This window comes from Pelophylax lessonae (assembly GCF_965119305.1).
Source record: "Pelophylax lessonae genome assembly, chromosome: 1".
In the NCBI taxonomy this organism is placed as follows: Eukaryota; Metazoa; Chordata; class Amphibia; order Anura; family Ranidae; genus Pelophylax; species Pelophylax lessonae.
Genome location: NC_138768.1, coordinates 664,571,783 through 664,580,465, shown reverse-complemented (window position 1 = coordinate 664,580,465; position 8,683 = coordinate 664,571,783).

The window sequence follows — 8,683 nt, the reverse complement described above, 5'->3', positions numbered from 1 at the left end:
ATGGCTCCGTTCTGACACTGTGAATCTCTGAAAAGGGTGGACCCGAGGTGCAGAGCAGGGAGCCTCGAGCCCGCCCATTTGTGCGACAATAGCAAATGAAAATTCGCTACTGTCTCATGGATCCTCCTCCTTCTCCTCCCTGGCCAATGCCATTGGCCGAGGAGGAGACGGGACGCGGGAGGACTCGAAGAGACGCGGGGACTGAAGAGAGGAAGCCGCCGCTACAACAGGTAAGTCAAGTGCACTGGGGCTTGGCACGCTGTTCACTCTGCATTGTGGTCAATCAGTCTGCATTAAAATTGGGCACGCTGTGGTCAATCAGTCTGCATTAAAATTGGGCACGCTGTGGTCAGTCTGAATTAAAAGGGGGCACGCTGTGGTCAGTCTGAATTAAAAGGGGGCACGCTGTGGTCAGTCTGCATTAAAACGGGGCACGCTGTGTTCAGTCTGCATTGAAAGGGGGCACGCTGTGTTCAGTCTGCATTGAAAGGGGGCACACTGTGGTCAGTCTGCATTGAAAGTGGGCACGCTGTGGTCAGTCTGCATTGAAAGTGGGCACGCTGTGGTCAGTCCGCATTGAAAGGGGGCACGCTGTGGTCAGTCCGCATTGAAAGGGGGCACGCTGTGGTCTCTCTGCATTAAAATTGGGCACGCTGTGGTCAATCAGTCTGCATTAAAATTGGGCACGCTGTGGTCAGTCTGCATCGAAAGGGGGCACGCTGTGGTCAGTCTGCATTAAAACGGGGCACGCTGTGTTCAGTCTGCATTGAAAGGGGGCACGCTGTGGTCAGTCTGCATTGAAAGTGGGCACGCTGTGGTCAGTCTGCATTGAAAGTGGGCACGCTGTGGTCAGTCCGCATTGAAAGGGGGCACGCTGTGGTCAGTCCGCATTGAAAGGGGGCACGCTGTGGTCAGTCTGCATTGAAAGGGGGCACGCTGTGGTCAGTCTGCATTGAAAGGGGGCACGCTGTGGTCACTCTGCATTGAAAGGGGGCACGCTGTGGTCACTCTGCATTGAAAGGGGGCACGCTGTGGTCAGTCTGCATTGAAAGGGGGCACGCAGTGGTCAGTCTGCATTGAAAGCTAATTCTAGCCCGTTCGGAACCTTGCAAGGGAATACTTTCTCAATTCTACAAAGCCTTAGACGCGCTGAATCCTTGCTCCACCCCCTCCTTCCTGAAACAATGGGAGTTGGATCTACAAAGCCCTTTATCTGCAAGGCAGGAAAGGACCATCCTGGCCATGTCGCACACCTCCGCCATTTCCACCAGGACAGCGGAAGTCAACTACAAGCTATTGACCAGATGGCACTATTCACCTGCTAAACTACACAGCATGTTTCCCTCTATACCAGACCTGTGTTGGAGGGGGTGTGGGTTGAGAGCTACGCATGGGCACATATGGTGGTCATGCCCGGTCATACGACCTTTCTGGACCAAGATACTGGATCTAATCAAGGTCGTTCAGGGCTCCCAAGTTTCTCATGACCCATGGACTGTATTGTTTAATGACGCCAAGTTGTCTCCTGCTAGATACCGCAAGTCTATCACCCCGCATCTACTAAATGCCGCCAAGGCTCTCATCCCTAAGTTCTGGAAGCAACCCAATGCCCCTCCCATACATCAATGGCTGCGTGCTGTTGATCGCATCTACCACATGGAAGATATGACCCTGGACTTCAGAGGACATGCCCCCTGGCCCACAAGATCTGGGCCTGTTGGCTAGTGTTTACCCAGTCTTCCACCTATGCTAGTTTAAGGCCGGTAGACTCTCCTTGATCTAGCCTTTTATTGTTGCAGGACGCACCATAGGAGCCTGGGAACCTCCTTCCCCCCTCCCTTCCCCTCCTTCTACTTCCCTTCCCTCTTTCGCTCTCCTCTCTTTCTTCCTTCTCTACTTTACCCCCTTTCCTCTTCTTCTCATATTTGGTAACAAGCGCCTTCGCTCTTGTACCTAGAGTATATGCATTATAATTCCTGTATATGGGAGTTACATTTGCATCGGTTCATCTGCTTTACCCTACTAACCTATGTTATTGTTCTCTGTCACACTACTGGTCTTGGAATATGCCTACTTTCTGTTACACTTTAGGTACGAATTCCGCATTTATGTTTTTTCTGTTATGTAAAACCCTTTCTCTTCAATAAAAATATTAGGGATGCACCGAAATGAAAATTCTGGACCGAAAATGCAGGATGCCCTTGGCCGAAAATGACTTTTTCCCCCAAATTATTTTAAAATAGAAGAGGGGCATACACCAAAAACAGGCAGCGACGTACACCTGTCGCTGCCACCCTGTCACAGTATATGTACTATGACGGGTTGGCAAGAGGTTAATTTAATTACCAATGGTATTTGTATTATGCAGCATGAGGGGGTTAATGTATTGCCACTGCTGGTCACTGATGCATTAGTGACCGACCAGTGGCAGTTAATTCCACAGTTAATAATGTCCTTCATTCAAAAGACTCACCTCTGGCCAGCGGCCCGCCTCCCGGTGATGTCACTACTACTACGATCTGTGCATGAATGAACTAACACACCGGACGGGAGGGCGGGAGAGCGGCCGCTAATAGCTATAACTATGTGAGCGCTTCGCTTCCCTGTCAGAGGAGATACCCGCATGACAGGGAAGTGAAGCGCTCACATTGTTATAGCTATTAGCGGCCGCTCGCCCGCCCTCCCGCCCGGTGTCAGGTCAGTTCATTCATACACATCGTAGTAGTAAGGACATCACAGGGAGGCGGGCGGGCGGCCGGCCAGAGGCTGGACTTTTCAAACATGCGCTGCGCCCTCCTCCTTCCTCACGGCGGCCATTAATTTTGGCTTTTTTTTTTAACCCATTTTCGGCCGAAAATTTCGGTGCATCCCTAAAAAATATATTAAACAAAAAAATCCTCTGCGCCAATGAAATTTGATAAATTATAATATATGATACACCACTCAGTCACCAGCAGTCGATTTCCATGGATGTTGTCTGAAGAGTTTGATATTTATACTGTATCTAGAAATGTGCCTAGTTTTCAGTATTTACTTAGCTATGAAGCCCGTTTTCTGTAAGTGCCGGTTCACACTAGGGCGACCTGTGAGGCGACCTGGTCGCCTCACAGGTCGCCTTCCATAGGGAAGCTGCGGACCCGTTCTAATAGGAGCGACACAAGTCGCTCCGGCCTAGAAAAAGGGTCCGGAGCTTCTTTGGGGCGACCCGGAGGCGACCGCCATAGACTTCAATGTTATGAAGTCCGTGGCGGCTGCTCCGAGGTAGCGGCGCGCTGCTCGCACCGCGACCTCCGAGGTCGCGGTGCGAAGTAGCGTCGATGCAGTGTGAACCGGCGCTAAGACGTTTTCTGTTCCTAATTAATAGGAACACGGTTTGGATTGGCAATGGTTTGGTGGGAATCCTGCAGATCCATTGCAGGTTTGCTGTTTGTGGTACTTTGAATTTTAGCATCCTTATGCCCCATACACACGTGCAGATTATCTGCAGACTTTTGTCTGCAGACTTACCAAAACCATATAATATGAGGTCAAACCTAAACACTTTCAATTTGTATGCAATCCGGCAGGCCCTTGCACTACATAGAAAAGGTAAGTCTGCAGACAAAAGTCTGCAGATAATCTGCACGTGTGTATGGGGCATTAATCTGCTGCCTGTACTTTGACCCTAGGTCAGCAAGCTTAGAATAGGCAATGATAGAAGTTTTTGTTTGTGCCAGCCCCTCATGGTAAAAAGGTGGGCACCAGTGATGAAGTGAGGGCATGATGAAGTGGCATTCCATCTGAGAATGCTGTTCAGAGGCAAGGCCACCTTGCAGAGAGCAACTGCAGAAAACATGAGGGAGCAACTATCTGGCAGCACTGCCCCAAAGATACAGGCCAATGCTGTCCATATGGCTGAGCCACAGAACTCTGCATTGTGGGCCTCTTTTAATGTATCTGCCACCAACAACATCATAGGGGTCTGCAATCTCTGCCTGCAGCAAGAATGTTGTGCATGAGCACCAGCCACTTGAGTACTACACACATGTAGAAGCACATGTTGCAGCACAGAGCTTGGTAGGAGTGGCACCAAGATGAGAGAAGTTGGCAGAAAAAGGCCTACACTCTTACCTCTCAGTTGCTTCACCCTCTTCTCCTCAACAATCTCCTGGTCATAGTTGCCAACATTCGAAAAATAATTCCAGGGACACTTTGCAGCACAGCTATCAATTACTTACCACACCCACTTCCCTGAAGCCCTGCCCACTCTGCATAATTAATCCCTGCCTACTTATCAGATTATAGGGTCTACTCAATAAAGAGAGAAGTACAGGAAATTGAAAAGGGAACTTAAGGCCAAAGTAGCAGAGTTGGAATAATTCTCCCATTCAGCTGCACTACTTCTGTCTAAAGTTTAAAAATCTCATCACAAAGCTGCACTAGTAAATATAGCTGGATAAAACAAAAACGGTGTCTGTCTTCATTTCAGGCTGCAAAGCAACAAAATGTCATTATTTTAAAGGGGATGATTCTTTTCTATACCCACTAAATCTATCTCAAGGAATCATTTTAAAATAGAATTGGTAGCAAGCCTAAATAATACCTTTTTTAACTACAATGAAGAAGAGTGTCATTCCTGTTGGTGACCCTGCTTTGGAGATCTATCACTATTTCCTGCCCCTGTAACACCTATACAAGAATAGGCGGGGGTGTGCCTGATGCAGAAATGAAAACAGGTCTTCTCCTTTCTCTAATGTTATACTTTGTATTACAGAATGAGCGTATTCCACACAGTCTCGTACTGCGCATGCTCTTCCATACAGTATGGCCGCCTAGAGTGTCTATGGATGCCGTACGGCGCAATACTTTGCGGCAGCAGTGTGAGGATTCCGGCCATAAAGTGACATCCTGATGCCCTGCATCCGCGGCTGTTTGTCTATTAACGGGACAAAGGGGCAGGCCCCCACATATCGGCCCCACCCACTCAGACATCAATGCTTCATTTCAGCTCCACTCACTGTCATTGCGGCCGCCCCTGACTTGCCCACCAATCACTGCCCCTGGATGCTAAAAAGAAAAAAAAAAACGGTAACAGGGGCAGCTCAAATAACGGCCCGGGACAAGGTAAATTACCCAGTACAGGCTCTTATTTGCCAGGATTGTCCCGGCGAAAACAGAACAGTTGGCAGGTGTGCCTGGTGCATCCACTACAACTCCTGCTACATCTAGTGACAGTGAGAAAAGCCTTCTATAGGGTTTAGGGGTTTTCCATTCAAAACATCTAGCAGAGAAAAGGGGACCAGGCTGAAGATAGTAAAGCAAAACCTGAAACCTTAGCAACGTGAATGAACTGTCTGATATTTCATTAAATGAAGCAGTCATGGATAATTGAGAAACCTTAGCAATGTGAACTATCTGATATTTAAATAAATGAATCAGTCATGGATAATTGAGAACTATCAAACTCCTGCTGAGACTGCAACTACATAAAATAATTATTATGCTGCATTAAAAAAAAAAAAAAATTCTACAGATGCCACCAATACCACCTTCATTTTTTACAATTGGGAATCACCTATGTTGTGTCTCAAAATCTGTGGCCTATTCAGGCTCAAGGCACTACTAATCTGAGTGTTTTTTTCACAGCTGGATCTTGGCCAGTCCATCACCTTTACCCTTTGCTTCTTTAGCAAGGCAGTGGTTGTCTTGGAGGTGTGTTTGGGGTGTTATGTTGGAATACTGCCCTGCGTCCCAGGGAGGGGAACATCCTCTGCTTCAGTATGTGATCGTACACATTGGCATTCATGGTTCCCTCAATGAACTGTAGCTCCCCAGTGCCAGCAGCACTCATGCAGCCACAGACCATGACACCCCCAAGACACACTTGTCTTTGTTCTCCTCCCCTGGCTGCTGCCACACGCTTGACACCATCTGAAACCAAATAAGTTTATCTTGGTCTCATCAGACCACAGGACATGGTTCCAGTAATCCATGTCCTTAGTCTGCTTGTCTTAAGCAAACTGTTTGTGCGATTTCTTGTGCATCATCTTAAGAAGAGGCTTCCTTCTGGGACGACAGCCATACAGACCAATTTGATGCAGTGTGCGGTATATGGTCTGAGCACTGACAGGGTGACCCCCCACCCCTTCAACCTCGGCAGCAATCTTATGCCCATTTCCCCAAAGACAACCTCTGGATATGACGCTGAGGATGGGCACTCAAATTCTTTGGTTGACCATGGCTGTTGTGTGTGGAACCTGTCCTGTTAAACCGCTGTATGGTCTTGGCCACCGTGCTGCAGCTCAGTTTCAGGGCCTTGGCAATCTTCTTATAGCCTAGGCCATCTTTATGTAGAGCAACAGCTCTTTTTTTTTTCAGATCCTCAGAGAGTTCTTTGCCATGAGGTGCCATGTTGAACTTCCAGTGACCAGTATGAGAGAGTGAGAGCAATAACACCAAATTTAACACACCCGCTCCCTTTTCACACCTGATACAATGCTAACGAGCCACATGACACCGGGGAGGGAAAATGGCTAATTGGGCCCAATTTAGACATTTTCACTTAGGGGTGTACTCACTTTTTTTGCCAGCGGTTTAGACATTAATGGCTGTGTGTTGAGTTATTTTAGGGGACAACAAATTTACACTGTTATACAAGCTGTACACTCACTACTTACATTGTAGCAAAGTGTAATTTCTTCAGTGTTGTCACATGAAAAGATAGAATAAAATATTTACAAAAATGTGAGATACTGTATATATTGTGTGTGTGTGTGTGTGTGTGTATATAAATCCAGGAAGTGAACAGGCAGCAGCTTCAGCTGCTCACAGTTAAAATGTCTGCAGCCAGACTTAGTGGAAGGAGATTTCTGCAGCATAGAAAGTACGGATTCACAGTATATACAGTATAAAATATGCAAAGTGGTTGGAGGGAAACTTCAGAATGAGAAATATGTTTTATTACAAATTATGTGAGCAGACTGCAGTTCCTCTTTAACCTAGCTTCATGTTATCTGCAGCATCTGTTATATATTGTGACTTTGTGGTTTTAGGTTTCGGGTTAGGATTAGTGGCCTTAGGAGACATTATCGAAAATACAGTACCATTTCTTATTTTATTGTGTCTTACAGCCAAAGAAATAGTCACAAGATGGCGTTCTTCACTTGACTGTTTTCAACGATACTTAAATGATGAAGCTATGGAGAGTCAGTGGTGCAGCAAGTTCCAAAAAAAAAAAAAAGGCAGAGCATATACTTTGGGATGCTAAAATTCTTAAGAAGGGTCATGGTCTTGAGGCCGTAAGTTTCACACTTAAAATTTAGTTAAAGTTGTGCTGGATTTCAGACGTTCTGTTATGAAATGACCAAATTTAGATCCATCTATAATCAACTTTACATATGGATATCCTATATCTACCATTCTTTTTTTATAGTGCCACATCAAACATCTCAGAAGAGCAAGACTATGAAGACGGAGCTCTGCCAGAAGCAGTAGAGGGAGTTGGGCAATCTGTGGAGGAAGATGGGCAGTCTGTTCCAGCACAGCAGCAGGAACCCTGTGTTGGGGGTTCACAGGCAACAGGAATGGAAAGACCTCAAGTGCAAGTAATGCCTTGTACACACGCAACGATTATCGGCCGACCGATCGGCCGTCTTTTGTCCAGTGTTGTTGTGTTGGTTGAAATGTGCTCTAGACTGCGCACGAATTTTCTCGGCCAACAAAAAACAACTTCAGAAGTGATGTCATGTGCTGGTTTACTTTCCGTGTGTTTTTTCTTCTCTGAGCATGCCCAGTCTTGCTCATCAGATTTTTGTCTGCCGAAATCTGTACTGACTGATGGAAAATCGGCCGTTCTGTTGACGGCCAACAAAAATTTTATAGCCTGCACACCAGATTTTGTTCGGCCGAAAAGTCGGAGTCGGTTGTCGAAAGCATCATACTAACAAGCCGAAAAACGGCCGATCGGTTGTTGGCCGAAAATTCACGGCCAACTATCGATGCGTGTGTACGAGGCATAAGAATCCAAGACAACAAGCCACATTTGAAAATGTCAACATAGGCATCAATGCATTGATCATAACCAATCTTGTGTGCACTGTTAAAATGTGTATGGCTAGAACATCAGTACATGGGCTAATTGTATTTATTTTCTTCCACGTGCTTGTTATGAGGGAACAAGCTCATCTAAAGCCTCTCGCCATCCAAGAGGGGCTTAAAGTGAGGAAATGGACACAGCCTTGATCTCCTTCATGGAAGAAATTAGAAGCTCTCACAGAGAGAAGAGAAGGGATCCTTTTAATGATGGCCATAATGCTAATGCTGCATTTCTTCAAAATCTAGATCACGTGTTAGATCAAACACCTTGTGAGAGGCAGGTAGAAGTCCAAATGGCCATTTTCAATTATGCAGGTGCTTGTGTAAGGTCTAAAAATAAAAATGAAAAAGGGTGCACTCATTCAATAATAAAGCTGCTACCAAAGATCCAATAACTTAATTGGACAATGAATAAATATGAAAAAGAGTCTGGTGCGCTTAAATAAATAAATTGTCCTAATGTAAATCATATATGTGTGTTACAAACCCAGTGATACCTTGTGTGCAAAAGTGAATATGCAATGTGACAAATCCCAAAGTTCATGTGATACTGTGTAACTTCAAAGTAAATATGAATAAACGTGATATAGTTCAGAAATAAAAGTCCATT